Genomic DNA, 16,127 nt, shown 5'->3' with positions numbered 1-16,127 from the left:
GCTCAACTTGAAGCACTTGTTGTAAGTTAATTTCAGTAGGAGATAGGCATGTTTATCCAGTTAGAATTAGCTTTGGTTGCATATAATGAAAAATCCCAAATAACAGGGGTTTAAGATAGAAATCTGAAGGTAGATAGTCCAATGTTGGTATGACATCTTTATGATTGTAGGGGGTTCAAGTTCCTTTAACTTTCCCATTCTACCATTCTAGTGTGTGTTTCCTGTCTTTGAGGTCACCTCATGGCCCATGATGGCTGCTGGAGCACCAGCCATTATAATTCGCTTTCCAGGCATGAAGTAAAAGAAAATGGGAGAATGGGCAAGAAAGTTCCAGTCGGCTTCCTTTAAGGAGCCTTCTCTTTTCTTTATATTTCATAGGCCAGAACTTTGTCAAATGCCTATATGCATGGAAGGTTTTGGTAGATACCTTTGCTCCCCAAATAAAAATCAAACCTCTTTAAAGAAGAAGAGGGAGGGGTGCTTGGGTGGCTCAGTGGATTAAAGCCTCTGCCTTCAGCTCAGGTCATGATCCCAGGGTCCTGGGATTGAGCCCCGCATCGGGTTCTTTGCTCAGCTCGGAGCCTACTTCCCCCCTTTCTGTCTCTGCTGCCTCTCTGCCTACTTGTGATCTCTGTCTGTCAAATAAATAAAATCTTAAAAAGAAGAAGAAGAAGAAGGGGCAAATGGTAGGTAACTAGCAGTTTGTAGTTGTAGCATGGAGCTACTACAAACCCAAAGCTTGACCGTGGGAGGGAACAAAGGCTTGGAAGCAGAATTAAGTCATATTGAAGAAGAAATGATTCGTTCATATGGTTCCCAAAAACTTGCTCCTGTGGGTCTTTAATGGGAGAAGCATGTTTTCAATTGAGCAGCTGGGTCACGCCCTATTTCTTGTTTCAATAAATTCCTGGTTCCTAAGCACAGCAGTCTCAGCCTTACTTTTGGGTCAGTTGTCTCCCCAGGGCAGCCCTCTTCTTCAAGCGCCCAGATCTAGAAGGTTGTGACACCCCAGGTGCTTTCTGCCTGCCCTCGTCTGGATGGTAGAAGAAGTCATTGCTAGGCTGGAGGCAGAAGACAGAGGGCGTATCTTGGTGGACCCTGGCTGCATTCTGTGAAGCTTCCTTTTTCACTCCCTTGGAGAGTTAGTCAGACACTGTATCAGTTATGATCTTAGCAGGAAGCGGACTCCAACTCGGTTCAAAGGGCTCTGAGGATTATAGGCAGCCCTCATTTTGCATGGTTCTGATATAGATGAATTTCAATTATTGTTAATTTAGTGATTTTAATTTTAATTTTTTATTTTTTCAGCATAACAGTATTCATTATTTTTGCACCACACCCAGTGCTCTATGCAATCTGTGCCCTCTACAATACCCACCACCTGGTGCCCCCAACCTCCCACCCCCCACCCCTTCAAAATTCTCAGATCGTTTTTCAGAGTCCATAGTCTCTCATGGTTCACCTCCCCTTCCAATTTCCCTCAACTCCCTTCTCCTCTCCATCTCCCCTTGTCCTCCATGCTATTTGTTATGCTCCACAAATAAGTGAAACCATATGATAATTGACTCTCTCTGCTTGACTTATTTCACTCAGCATCATCTCTTCCAGTCCCGTCCATGTTGCTACAAAACTTGGGTATTCATCCTTTCTTTCTCTTTTTTTTTTTTTTACAGCTTTATAAACATATATTTTTATCCCCAGGGGTACAGGTCTGCGAATCGCCAGGTTTACACACTTCACAACACTCACCATAGCACATACCCTCCCCAATATCCATAACCCCACCCCCTCTCCCAACCCCCTCCCCCCATCAACCCTCAGTTTGTTTTGTGAGATTAAGAGTCACTTATGGTTTGTCTCCCGCCCAATCCCATCTTGTTTCATTTACTCTTCTCCTACCCCCTCAAACCCCCATGTTGCATCTCCTCTCCCTCATATCAGGGAGATCATATGATAGTTGTCTTTCTCCGATTGACTTATTTCGCTAAGCATGATACCCTCTAGTTCCATCCACGTCATCGCAAATGGCAAGATTTCATTTCTTTTGATGGCTGCATAGTATTCCATTGTGTATATATACCACATCTTCTTTATCCATTCGTCTGTAGATGGACATCTAGGTTCTTTCCATAGTTTGGCTTAATTTAGTGATTTTAAATGATGCCAGACCACCAACAAGATGGTTACAATTTCAGTGACACTGGTATATTAACTGCAAGAAAGTGTGTACAGCCTCAGTTGCAAAGGTACAATTGGATGACTAGCTCTTCCATCCAGAAATCACTAGGTAAACAGCAGACATGCAATGTGATCGGTGGCCAGCCATGTCACCTCTTTCCAAGATGGTGGGTGACTGGCCTCTGCACACGGGTTACTCCATTCATGCACAGACAGCAAAGCCAGCAGTTGTGGTACCTCCTGGTCTCCCACCGATGAACTCGGGGGACGTTTTACAAAGAAGGGAACAAACAGGGAACTGGCCAATAACGATGAAAATGCGGCAAATCAATGAAACGTGAAATTTGAATATAGGCGGGGAGTTAGGAACAGGCAAGGCGCTGTTCCAACTCCTCCTGGCTAGACTTTTCCAAAGAAATACTTTCTCAATGTCTGCAATGTTTCAAATTAGTGTATTTAGTACTGGTACTACTTTTCCTCTTATCAGCAATAAGAGGGTCTTAATGTTTTCAAAATCCTTTAGAAAGGCCAGTAGTAATTTTCCCCATGGATCATTAAGGTTATTTTGCATAGTTGCAGCTTGCTTGGTCCTTTTTACAGTCCCCCAAACCATGGTGAGGACCCCTATATTTAGAGAGATATGGGGGCACCTGTGTGGCTCAGTTGGTTAAGTGTGTGCCTTCGGCTCAGGTCGTGATCCCGGTGGTCCTGGGATCGAGCACCTGTATGGGCTCCTTGCTCCGTGGGGAGCCGGCTTCTTTCTCCCACTCTGCCTCTCCCCCTGCTTGGACTCTCTGTTCTCTCTCAAATAGATAAAATCTTTAACAATAAAAGCTATGGGCGTTCTCAGCAAGTGAGCAAGGGATAGCGGGCATTCAGAAACTCCCCACAGCAGGGAGCACTCTGTAGGGCAGGACTGTCAGTGGGGTGGGGGGCGCAAATGGTGCTAGGGGAGTCTCACAGCAGAAACACATGAGAGAGCTCTGTGCAGAGGGACACAGCCACAGACAGAAAATGCAGCCCAGCGCACAAAGGGGGACTGGGAGAAATACCCAAACACCTGCCTCTTTGCCCCCCTTCCCCAGCTTGGCAGGTGCTTCCTTCCCAGTGGGTGAACCCAGCTGAAAGGCAGCTAGCGGTGGGTATGGGTCTGGGCCATGCAGTCTGGTCAGACTCCCGCTGCAACTGACAGGGCAGAGGAGGGCAGAGCCCAGATTGGGGCTGAAGTACACTAACACATGTTGACTTTTTTATGTCCATGCCCTGCAGTCGGAGGGCAAAGTCACCTGGATCTCTGGGGCTAAGTGCTAGCACATTCCTTTAATAAAGACTAAGTGAACACACATGGGAATGTGGGGTTCCATTCTCTCCCAATGGCAAGGTTCCTAAGAACTGCTGACCCCGGAGTTTCCCTGGTGCTGCTTGTCCTATTGGCTGGGACAAAAACCACAAACACTTGGGGTCAACCGGAAGGAGAAAAAGCGAACTGCATGTTTTCCAGCTAGTGTTTACAGGAAAAATTTCTAGTGAGAGTCCCCCAGACTCGGTTGATTTTCAGCAAGATGGGCTGGGCAAGTTTCAAATTCCATTCTAAATGCAACGGACGGAATGTCAGGGTGGGCGTGGGTAGGTCTCAGATGCTACAGCATATAAAACATATTGCTTGGGATCAAGGGCTCAGGCATTTTACTTTCTGCCATGAGTTTCCGTAACTTATATAAGGCGTCTCACATGCTTTAGTTACACCTTTGGAAATCTTTTAAGGGTCTGGAAACTTCATTAAACAAAACTTATTGAAATAGAAAGCAAGCGCTGGTTGGCCTTCTGCAGGTTGCTCTCGCTCTGTTGCGCAGTCTCCTGGTAGGTCTCTGGCTGTCTGCAGCTTGTCTGAGCCTGATTCCAGGGGGGCGGGGGGGGAGGGCGGGACACCTCCATCCAGGAGGTCCTGGACCCTAGGGTCTCCCCAGGAAGCCCATGTTGCTGGCTTCCTTGCAAGAGGGTGAAGAGGACTGGCAGGGCAGTTTCTCAGCCTTAGCACTACTGACATCTGGGGCCGGATAACCCTTTGCTGTGGGGGCCGTTCTGTGCATTGCCGGACTTTAGCATCCCTGACACCCACCCACTAGATGCCCGCAGGGCTGGTTCCAGCTGTGACAGCCCAGATGGCCACAGACGTTGCTGCGTGTCCTTTTCGGGGGCAAAAGTCACCCTCCCCCTACCATGGAGAGGCGAGGAAGCAGTGAGAGAAGAGGGTCCTGGCGAAGCCCTCACAGAAAACAACCACGCAAAAGATAGTTGAGCTGTATCCTGTTTGTCTGATGCTCCAAATTCAGGGTCTTAAAAACCATATTTCCCAAGCCCATATTCAGCACACATGACTTCATGGAGGGTTTTAAAGGAAACACTCTTCTGTGAGTTTGTTTTTCACCTTCTTCACCAGTAGTGCACAGGTTGTGTCACATTTGCTTAGGTTCCCCCCTCCACCCCTTGCCCTCTTTTATCCTCACAGCATCTCCCTCAATAAAGCTGTTGCATGTCTAATCCCATCTTGGCCCCTGCTTCTAGGAGGATTTAAACTGGGTTCCATTTTGACTTGGGGGTGCTGCCAACTGAAGCCTTGTGTGTCCCCCCCCCCCAGGGTGTGGCTCTGATGGCGACAAGAGAGCGAGTGCCAAGAAGCAGAGCAGACTGACAGCCTCAACTGCCACCCCCCTCCAAGGGACAGGAGGCCAGGCACCCCCTGGCCGCCTCTGGGCAATGACTGAGCACGTCAGGGGCACGGCAGGGGTCCTGGTGCTACACGGTTCCCACCCAATGACGACTTGGGGACTCTTCTAATGGGGAAGTTCAGCCTTGGGAGACCCCAGCAGCCTGGCCAAGATTTTCTCAGAACTGCACTGCAGCCTGTGGCCTGTGGTTCTTCCCCCTCCGTCCTCCTTTCCCTCCCTGCTTCAGCAGGAGGGCTGGGCTTATATGTCTGAAGGCTCCCCCTGCCTGTTCCTGCTCCCTCAAATCCTTGTTCCCTCACAGGTGTTTCCCCAAATAACCCTCTTGCACGTCTAATCCCATTTTGCGGTCTGTTCCTCAGAGGATCAGACAAGTAATGGATTCCCTTCACTACAAAAATTGATTTGTATAAAACCCAGATCGTTTGTAGCAAAACTATATCCCAGGTAATCGAATAGTTATAATAAAGGTATTATAACTGGATGTACCAGAAAATTGAGTTGTATGATCACGCTACCTCGGTTTCCTAAGGGAGTGGATTGTATTTCTAAGTGAGGATTATCTGTTCTAAGAATGACCACTTATTGCCTTCCCCACCCCTTTACTGGGACCTTCTTTCTGTAATTCAGAAATCACCTGCTCAGCAATCATATCCTAATCCCTCCTACCCTGCTTCCTTCCTGCCCCACCCCTGCCAACATGGCTTTGGAATCCCATTCTATCCAGAGAGAGGAAGGGAACCCTGGATCTGTACAGGTGACAGAGATATGGATATTTTAAGCTAAGATCCTATTCCCTCCCCAGTCTACCTCCCACAAATCTCTCTCCTTATTCTCATCCATCCGTGCTTCCTCTTCCAGTGGGATGATCATTATCCCACCATGAAGATATGAGACTAGGAGAGAAGGTTGCAAGTTGAGGGTCAAGGCTTTGCCTTTGCAGCAAGAAAGAGAAAACAGTCCATGGCAGCAGGCTCGGACCAGCCAGGGGCTCACAGTTAGACTGTGAAGTTCTGCTGTGGAACAGAGCCAGTCTCATAGATCCCAAAGTCTGACAATACAGGACCATTCCATGGTCATGTCTGAGGGCAGACAAAATCATGGCCACTGTGTAAACCATAAAAACCAACGTTCCCCATCCCAAGCTAACACAAGTGAAGGCTGTCTCTTTACCAACCACAGCTTTAGCTCTGCTGCTTTTGTTTCCCATTCTATATAAAAATTGAGATACCCAATCATAGAATTGATCCTGCTTCCTTGAAACTGCCCCCACAGTACCTAACACAAGTTCTATTGTAAGTCCTTTGTAACACCTTTGGACTGAGATGTCCCTGGACTCATAGAGACAGGTACGCAGTCTCCCTCATTGCAACAAATCAGTAAATCCAACTTTGTTCCTGGTGGTCTATGGCTATGGACAGAGACAGATGGTCCACATGTGGCCAGGTCCTGGCCTGTCCTGGGACTTCAGCTCCCGGGCCTGTTTCCAAGGTGCTGGATCCATCCTATGAAAGAAAGAGAGAAGAAACTGAAGGCAAGACAATGACCAAAAAGAAAAAAAAAAAGAAAAAAAAAAAGGTTTCATGCACATAGCTGAGGTATAGATGAATTTCCTGACTCCAGTTCCAATTCTAACTAGTGGCTCTGTGGTCTTGAATAATTCATACAAAACTGGAGCTCCATGTGTCCCTCACAGACCTGCAAAGTAAGTCTTAAACAAGTCAAGAACGAGAACAAGCTGAGCCCAATGGCCGACATACGAAAAGTGCTTGCTTGTGGCTGGGAGAAACTGGCAGGGTGAGGGAAAGGTGGACGGTACAGAGAACATGATGGGGAAAGTCGATCATCTCAGGGAGAGAGAAGAGTTAAGAACATCAGAGGGAAACCAAGCTGCACAAGGAACCTTGGAGGCAGGCCAAGTTCTTCCCTGCTGGGAATCCTCTGCCCTTGAAGTATCACTCAGCCAAGGGAAAACAGATGTGGAGAGGAAATGGTGTGGGGCTGGCAAGATTGGGCAGAGAAGCACCTAGGGAGGGGTCAGGGAGAAGAGGAGAGGGACATCTGCCCCTGGGAATGGAGTTCAAAGTCCACCTCTGAGTGCCAGCTGAAGCGGGAGCCTCAGATGGGCAAGCGTTCCCCTTACCTTTACGTGTCAGAAGGAAGCTAGACTCCAGAGCAGATGCCTGCGGCCCAGCCTCAACAGCAGCCTTTATCATATTCTCCCCAAGAGTCCACCTTGGGTTCTTCAAGCAGCCACCAATTTAGAAAATGCACAGGCCTTTCAAGAGAAACAACAGATCAGTAATGAGGGTGGCCTTCCAGAGACTCAAGAGGCCAACATTAACAGCCCAACTACCAACGAGTGAGGGGAAGCCTTTAGGAAAACATGCTTTTAAGGAGGAAGGAGACGAAAGGGGCCACGAGCTCGAGGAACAGACAGGTGCCTGAAGGGTTTCCGCACTTCCCACCTGGGACCCCCTGGGAGGAGCGGCAGGTGCCCCGGCAGGAGGGCCCAAAGCCTCGCCATCCTTGCACACTGCCATCCTTCCGAAATGCGGACTTTAACTGTGGCAGGATGTCGGGTCCCAACGGGGGAGATGCATGCTCACCCCGCGCCCCCCACAAGGCGGGCCCAAACCCTGGATGAGGTGTCTGCTAGAGCAAACCTCTTCTGTCCTCGGCGGTGAAAACGTTCACCAGAAACTCACCCGGCCAGCCCGTGGCAGTTTCATGGATAAACGGGCTCTTTCTCCATCCGCCCACGTCCTCCACTGGGGGTCCTGGCAGTTTCTTCCCTCGCACGCCGCCGTGGCCTCAGCCCTGCCTTCGACCGGCTTCTGCGCTCCGATCGGTGCCCTCTCCCTGGAAACCCACGTGCAAGGCCCTTTTGCGGGCCGAGCCGGGCCGGAGCCCACAGCCTTCGCGGTGCTGTCCCACCCTCACCGGAGGGCCGTTCTCTGCAGTATGCGGAGGGGGCCAACGTGCCGAGGAAAGAGAACCCACTCGACTTCGCGAGACCAACGGTGCCAACCGCCTGCAGAGACCCAGCCAACGGCCGCCCGGCCCCGCCCCCTGCGCCCACATGGCTCCGCCCCCACACGGCTCCGCCCCCACACGGCTCCGCCCCAACCCCGCTCCGTCTGGCCCCGCCCTACCAGGCCCAGCCCCCGCCCCATCTGGCTCCTCTCTGCTCCCGCCCCTCCCCTCTCCAGCAGGTGCCCGCCTACACCACGCCCCTGCCTCATCCGTTTCCCAACCCTCACGGCCCAGCCCCACCCGCCCCCGCCGCGCCCTCGCTCCGCCTTGGCCTCCCGCTCCCTCCACTTCCTTAGGCATCGCCCACGGGGTCTCCTCCTCCAAACCTCAGGGTCTCCCTCACTCACTGGGCCTGTGCGGCTCAGGCCCCAGGCGCCTTTTGCGCCAACTGTCCTCATCCTGGTCCATTTCAAACATAGTTTAAAATCACGACTTGGAAGTGGGAGGCAGGATGGAGAGCAGGCACAGCTGGTTTGGATATACGTCTCAAGACCTGCCTTATTCTTCCCTGGGAGGTGAGAAGGAAGAAAGGATCTGCGTTGTCTGGCCTCAGGGCTCTTGCCTCACAGCCCCAAGATGAGAGCTTTACTTCAGGACGTAGGGAGATCTGGAAAGATTAGGATCTTTGCATGGGGATTTTTGTTGTTGTTGGCATTTTGGGTGCAGCTCTTGGAGATGTCTGGGAGGAATATGTCCCCTGAACACCAGCAGTCCTATGTGTTGTGGTCCTCTTGTGGCAAGAGCTCTTTCATTGGGATTTGCTGGAAGAATTTGACCAGCCAAGGGGATGAAGCTCGTGATTCCCTTCCGCTTTCCACACGTCCTCGCTTGTGCAGCATCTTGGGGCATCTGTTCAGAGAAGGGTCAAGGATGGAGTCTGTTCTGTAGAAGCTCATTCCTAGTGTAGCCATTATCTTCAAAACCTTCTTCCTGATTGTTTGGGTCCCTTAAAGAACCAGGGAAAGAGAACTTGAGAAATGTCAACTCAGAAACTTGAGAAGGGACTAAAACATTGTAGAAGTGTCCACACTCTCCAGAGTGCCACCCTCTCCAGCGAGCCTTTTGGTTATTTTTATTTTTTACTTTTTTCTGGATGGCCTGAATATGGGTTACCTCTCCCCTTCAGGTGAGAACAATATTAGCTTGCTATTAAAGAAACAGTAGTTCTCTCTGCAAAGGTTTGGAATTAAGATTAAAGCTTGAGGTGAGCCTGTTTCTTACAGGTGCAGAATCTGCCACCTTCTAGCTGCTCTGGTCATCAGCATAGCTGAGGGCCATGATAGAGTGCATGATTTCTTTTTATAGCATCCAAAATGTAAGTTATTAGTAAAAGGATATTGCTAGGAAATCATTGCAATATGCTTTAATTGGCTTTTAGATTAATGTAGCTTGTTTCTAATGTAAGTAACTTGCAATGCATTTTCTGTTACCTTGGGAGGAATGCTAGAAAAAAAAAGCTCCAAATTGGGAAAACTGAATGGAAATGGGCAGAGTCCCCATCACATTTTCTTCCTGCCCCTCTAGCCTCAGCCTAACGTTCCTCTTCTAGTTTAGAATTCTTAGTAGCTCAAGAGAGCATGCCCCACTCCTTGAATGAATGGATGAATGCAATCACCTAAAGTTTGTAATCTCCTCCCCCACCCCCCTTCCGCATCCCATCTGCCACGAGTGGGAACCTTTCCTTCTAGCACTTCACGTGGCAGCTGCTTTTCCACCTACGCTAAGCCTTCGCACCATGTCTTCCATGTCATATGTATTCGATAGGAGTGAATCGAAATAACTGAATTGAGTTGGATACGCAGCAGAACAGATAACACGCAGTTTAGTGCCACCTGTGCTAAAATTCTTCATGCAGACCAAAGCAGATGTGATTCCATGTTCAATTACTGCTCAACTCTTGGCAAGGATCTGAAGACAGATAGAAACATCTTGATCTCTGTGTGCAAGAAGTCGGCTTGCAGCATCTGTAGCAAGTATAAATTTTTATCTCAAAAATCGATGTCTCTGGCCTGGAGAAATTAAGTTAGATTGATTTTTTTTTTTTAACACCAAAGACAGAGACTTCATTATCTTGAAAGGGGTTTGTTATCCATGTTATTTAAGGAAAACATAATTGAAGATACAACTTCATCCTGGGTATCCTGGACTGATTTGGCACTAGACGTTTCTTTAAAAGGAACTTTTGTCTTCATTACTGGAAGTGTCTCTGTAGCCAGTGCCTCTCAAAGAGACTATCTGCCAAAGTATCACTGGGTTGCCATTCAAGAGGAATTGAGAAAGATTTCTGGAAAGATCTAACCCTTGACTGGAAGGATCTCCTCTGAAGAATGTATTTTCCCCATTGTCCTTCCTTCAGCTGGGCCTCAGTTTCTGCATCTGTAAAATTAATGGGCTGGTCGCCGGATAATCTTGACCATTCATTCTAATTACAACCTTCACAATTCTTTTTTGTTTGTTTGTTTGTTTGTTTTTATTTTTGCCAGCAGAAATGAAGGGCAATTATTCAGCTAATACCAAATGATAAATGTTAGGTGTCTTTTGTTGTTGTTGTTTTTTTTTTTTTTTTAAGATTTTATTTATTTATCTGACAGAGAGAGAAATCACAAGTGGACAGAGGCAGGCAGAGAGAGAGGGGGAAGCAGGCTCCCCACTGAGTGGGGATCCCGATGTGGGGCTCGATCCCAGGACCCCGAGATCATGACCTAACCTGAAGGCAGAGGCCCAACCCACTGAGCGCCCCTTTTGCTGTTGTTCCTAAAAGTGATTCTGTGGGCGGCTGGGTGGCTCAGTTGGTTAAGCCTCTGCCTTCAGCTTGGGTCATGATCCCAGGGTCCTGGGGTTGAGTCCCACATCAGGCTCAGTGCTTGGCGGGGAGCCTGCTTCTTCCTCTTCCTCTTCCTCTGCCTGCTGGTCCCCCTGCTTGTGCAGTCTCTCTCTCCATCAAATAAATAAATAAAATCTTAAAAAAAAAAAGTGATTCCGTGAGGAAAGACTTCTGCTGTCACTAGGTCTCCCAAAGTATTTGTGTCCATAGGTAAGTCTTTGCATTTCAAATAGAAACTCTGAAAATAGCAAGAGAATAAAGTCTGGCCTCTGTAGACCAGGCATTGCTTAGCATGAGTCACAGACTGTCTTAAAAATACTGGAAATCTTAATTAGTGTTTTTTCTTCCTAAATCAATTTTATTGAGATGTAATTGACCTACCTTTAAATGTACACAGTTGAAGTGTACTGCTGATCAGTTTTGACAAACAATTGCTCCCAGAGAAACCGCCACCCCATCACCCCTAAATGTTCCCTCATGTCCTTTTGTCGCCAGTCCTCATCAGACTGGGTCTTCAGTGTACATACATCATCCCTTCACATCTTCCCCCTCCCTTTTTTTTAAGAGATTTTATTTATTTCTTTGACAGAGATACATCGAGAGGGAACACAAGCAGGAGGAGTGGAAGAGGGAGAAGCAGGCTTCCTGCCGAGCAGGGAGCTTTATGCAGGACTCGATCCCAGGACCCTGGGATCATGACCTGGGCTGAAGGCAGACGCTTAATGACTGAGCCACCCAGGTACCCCGTCGCATCCCATTTTTTGACTTTCCTAGGGACACAGAGGTGAACAAAGACCATATACCTGCACTCAGGAGGCTTACACTCTAGCACTGTAGGGTAAGCCCAAGCCCCAACTTAACCAATTCAGTCTCTCTTACTGGGTAAGGAGACAAGACTCTCTTTAGACCTTTGGAGGATGCCCCATGAGGGGAATCCCCTTACACTTGAAATAAATCGCTTTTTCCCTTGGGGCGTGCCCGGGTGGCTCAGTGTGTAAAGCATCTGTCTTTGGCTCACGTCATGATTCCACGGTCCTGGGATTAAGCCCCATGTTGGGTCCCTGCTGTGTGGGGAGTCTGCTTCTTCCTCTCCCTGTGTGTGCTCTCTCTCTCTCTCTCAAATAAATAAAATCTTAAAAATACCAAAACAAAACAAAAGGTGACTGGGTGGCTCAGTTGTTTAAGCGTTTGCCTTTGGCTTGGGTCATTGTCCCTGGGTCCGGAAATTGATCCCTGGATCTGATTGGGCTCCCTGCTCAGTGGGAAGTCTGGTTCTCCCCCTCCCTTTACCACTCCCAACCGCTCCCAAAGGTTCTTTCACTTTCAAATAAATACATAAAATCTTTAAATAAACAAACAATCAAACAAAAAGGAAAATTGCCGGGGCACCTGGGTGGCTCAGTGGATTAAGCCTCTGCCTTCAGCTCAGGTCATGATCCCAGGGTCCTGGGATCCAGCCCCACATCGGGCTCTCTGCTCAGCAGGGAGCCTGCTTCCCTTCCACTCTCCCTTCCTCTCTCTCTGCCTGCCTCTCGGCCTACTTGTGACCTCTCTCTGTAAATAAATAATAAATAAATAAATAAATAAATAAATAAATAAATAAATCTATCTTAAAAAAAAAAAGAAAGAAAGAAAATTGCTCCCTCTCTCCCCCGCAGGATGAGGAAGTTCTTACTGTGTCTTTTACAGCTGAACACCAATGGAGTCTTCTCTTCTGTGCCTCCCCCTTTTTTTTGGCAACAGCAAAAAAAAAAAACCAACTCTGGCTTCCAGAGCTCTGAGTGGGTAATAGAGGGGAGCAGAATTGCTGGATTCTTCAGATGTATTTTGTTCTTCTTCTCTTGAAGGTGGTAGCTTACTTTAGAAAAACACTCAGCCCACAAGAATTATTTATTTTTCTGAAGAATCATGATGTAATAGCAAATGGGACAAACAATGTAGAATAAGATGGCAAAGTTAGATACAGGGCTGGTTAATATCCTACAGGGGCATGAAATCATAACCTCTGAGGTTTTCTTTTCTGCTGGACAGAGTTCATTTACATCAATGCCTGACAAAAATCATTCCTGACTTACCAATTTTCTGCAAATGAACATACACTCTTAACAGAGTCTAGGTCCCAATCAATAGTAAGTCAACCACAAACTTCATTTCCTTATAGCACTGGATGATCATTAGCTGAACTTGTTAGACAATCCTCTGGGAGACTCGGGAAGGACGTTCAGTCCATCCTTTTGCATAATTTTCAAGTTTTGGATAATCTATCTTTACACGATTGACAATACTCCTGCAAAATAATAGCCAAGCCTCATTAGACCAAAGGGACAAGTGCCTCTTCCATGACCTGTTGAGATGTTGCAGCTTTATATCAGATGTCTTTCTCCCCAGATCTCTCCTCTATCACCCGGGGGGAGTTGTTAGTGTCTCAGTACAATCTGATAAATGAGTTGCTTCTTGTAGCTTCGTGTTTAGTGTCTTCCTGTAATAGGAAAGACCATTGCCTAAGAGTGTTTGGCTTTCTTGAGAAAAAGTGGGGCTCTGAGTAAAAGATTGATTCATTCTTCTTTGGCAACTTTATTATTTTATTTATTTATTTATAAAGATTTTATTCACTTATTTGAGAGAGGATGAGAGAGAGTATGAGCAAGAGAAAGGGCAGGGGGAGAAGCCGACTCCTCACTGAGCACGGAGCTGGATGTGGGGCTCGATCCCAGGACTCTGTGATCATGACCTGAGCAGAAGGCAGATGCTTAACCGACTGAGCACCCAGGCACCACTTCTTCAGCAATTTTAAAACTGAGCTTTTTGTGACTTTATTTATAGAAAGACATCTAAGAAAAAGAAGGGAAATAGGTTGATCCTGAGTCATCGTAATCCCTATGCCAAAAGTCCCTGAGAAGCCCTGCCCTAAAGCCCCACAGGTCTATGTCATTTGGAGCATCAAAATACTGAGTGAAGACATCAACAGCCACTAAAAACTTTTACAAATATATTTTAAAAAATTGAATTATGGTTGACCTGCAATATTAATATTGTATGAGTTTCAGACACTCACCGTAGGAAGTGCAGTCACTGCACAAAGTTATTACAGTATTATTTGATGTGGTTTGAAGTGGTGGGATTTGGAGTCCATGGCCAAGAAAGAATTCTTGAGACCTCTTTGGTGCACAAAGGGGTTTTTTGTTTTGTTTTTAAGATTTTATTTATTGGAGAGAGACAGAGATAGCAAGAGAGAGCACAAGCAGGGGAGGAGAGGGAGAAGGAGACTCCCTGCTGATCAGGGACCCCCCCCACCCCCCACCACAGGGCTCAATCCCAGGGTCCTGGGAGCATGATCTGAGTTGAAGGAAGATGCTTAATCGACTTGAACCATCCAGGTGCCCCCCCCCTCCAAAAGGTGGTTTTATTAAAGCACAAGGATAGGACCCATGGGTAGAAAGAGCTGCTCTGGGATTGTGAGGAGCAATTGATTATATACTATGGAGTTGGGGGAATTAAAAGAAGAGAGAATTTTCCAGAAGGACTTTCATCTGGTAAAGAAGACTCACAGTGGCCTGCCTGTTGTCAAACTCAGGTTGCTTTTCCCTCTGGCAAGGCACTAACAGAAGATAGTTGGGAGTTTCCTAAAGCAATGTTATACTTTGCCTGCATCAAGTATTTGTCAATGGACTGCAGGTCATAAGGAGGTTTAATTTTATCTACATTTCCTGCTGCCCTTGTTCCCCACATCATTATTTTTTTGTTTTTTGTTTTTTTTTTAATTTGACAGACAGAGATCACAAGTAGGCAGAAAGACAGGCAGAGGGGGGAGGGGGAAGCAGGCTCCCTGCCGAGCAGAGAGCTTGATATGGACTCCCAGATCATGAACCGAGCCAAAGGCAGAGGCTTAATCCACTGAGCCACCCAGGCGCCCCTCCCCACATATTCCCTATGCTGTATTTTCTATCCCTGTGACTTATTTATTTTATAAATGTTAGTTTGTACCTCTTCATTCTGTCTACCTCTTTGGCCAACCCCCTTCCCCCACCAACCTCCCCTCTGGCAAGCCCTATGGCAACCACCAGTTTGTTTTATTTATGAAGGTATTTCTGTTTTTTTTTTTTCCCCATTTGTTTTGTTTTTAAGATTCCACCTATAAGTGAAATCCTGTGGTATTTGTCTTTCTCTGTCTGACTTATTTCACTCAGCATCGTACCTTCTAGATTCATCCATGTTGTTGTGAACATAGATGCATTTTAGAGTGCCACCTGGCGTCTTGGAGGACCCTCCCTTGTGTCTGCCTAAACAGGAGGCTGGAGTCCACCCCTAGGTCTGTCACTTTCTTGGAGGTGACATTAGGTAAAAGTCACACATTCTTTGTATTTCTTCATTTAAACTTAAAAAAAGAAAGAAGAGGAAGAAGGCAGTTAGCCCTCCAGGACTCAGCAGGGTGGTTATTAAGAACCAATTCAGAGTTTATTGAGCCGTTAAGTGCCAGGCACCCAGTGCTGCACGTGGAATAAAGCTGAAGTGATGTTTGTGAGGGTACTTTGCACATCAAAAGAGAAGGTGTCATTAGTCAAGATCAAAGGCCCATGACAGCTTGCAGTCTGGACCCCCGGGTGGTTGCAAGGATCAGGGGCAAGATGGGGGTGATAGTGGGAGGAGACTTAGCCTGGTGGGATGTCCCATGATCTTGACAGTGTTCAGCCTGCAAACGAGCCCAGGCAACACTGTGGGTGGCTGGCAACCAAGCAATTAGTGTCTCTTGAAAAGAAAGGGATCGAGAATGGAACTGGTCCCTACTAGTCTCCTGAGCCCCACGGAGCACACCCAGGGTTCAAAGTACACACTGAGTGCAAGTCTGAGGCTGAGCGAGTGGCTCTTTGATTCACTCCCCAGGCCTGTGGACTTGGATTTTAGCTAAAAACATAGGCTTTCCTAAAATTACAGAGCAGTCACAAAACGAATTTCTGAGTAGCCCTTCCCATAGAGCAGGCTGCTTTCCCTGAGCTCCGAGGAGCAGCCTGACCCCCTAGCAGCCCTAATCCCAAGGTTGGGTTCTGAACAGATTTTAGTTCCTCCAGCCTGGGTCTTTGAGAGATCAGATCTGAACGTCTTGGGCCACAGGAAGAACAGATGAAGGGCTTTGAAGTCACCTCATTAGCTGGTGCTGGGACTCCTCTTTCCAAGGGGGAGACCAACAGCCCCCCTCCCAGGGCTGGTTGTCAGCACCCTGGAGACATCTTGGCTTGGGAGGATCATCAGTTGAAGAGTGTGTTGAGCATAGAGTTCTGAGTCACTGGAGGTGTGTATAAGAAGCTTCTGGCAGGGTGTGAGCAACGTTTCTGCTGCTACACCTTCTAGTCTTTTCCAGCCAGTAG

General features: G+C 47.6%; 1 long non-coding RNA gene across 1 annotated transcript; it reads right to left on the bottom strand.

The window, feature by feature from the left end:
* Positions 1-4,563: 4,563 nt before the first annotated feature.
* Positions 4,564-7,948, bottom strand: LOC125090845 (uncharacterized). The gene is made up of 3 exons (XR_007124503.1): positions 7,613-7,948; positions 7,048-7,182; positions 4,564-6,409 (listed from the first exon to the last, which is right to left on the bottom strand). It is a non-coding gene; the product is annotated as an uncharacterized LOC125090845 (long non-coding RNA).
* Positions 7,949-16,127: the final 8,179 nt, after the last annotated feature.

This window comes from Lutra lutra, chromosome 1 (assembly GCF_902655055.1).
Source record: "Lutra lutra chromosome 1, mLutLut1.2, whole genome shotgun sequence".
Lineage (NCBI taxonomy): Eukaryota > Metazoa > Chordata > Mammalia > Carnivora > Mustelidae > Lutra > Lutra lutra.
Note: the sequence above shows the minus strand (reverse complement) of the source record. Positions and strands in the feature narration are given on the sequence as shown.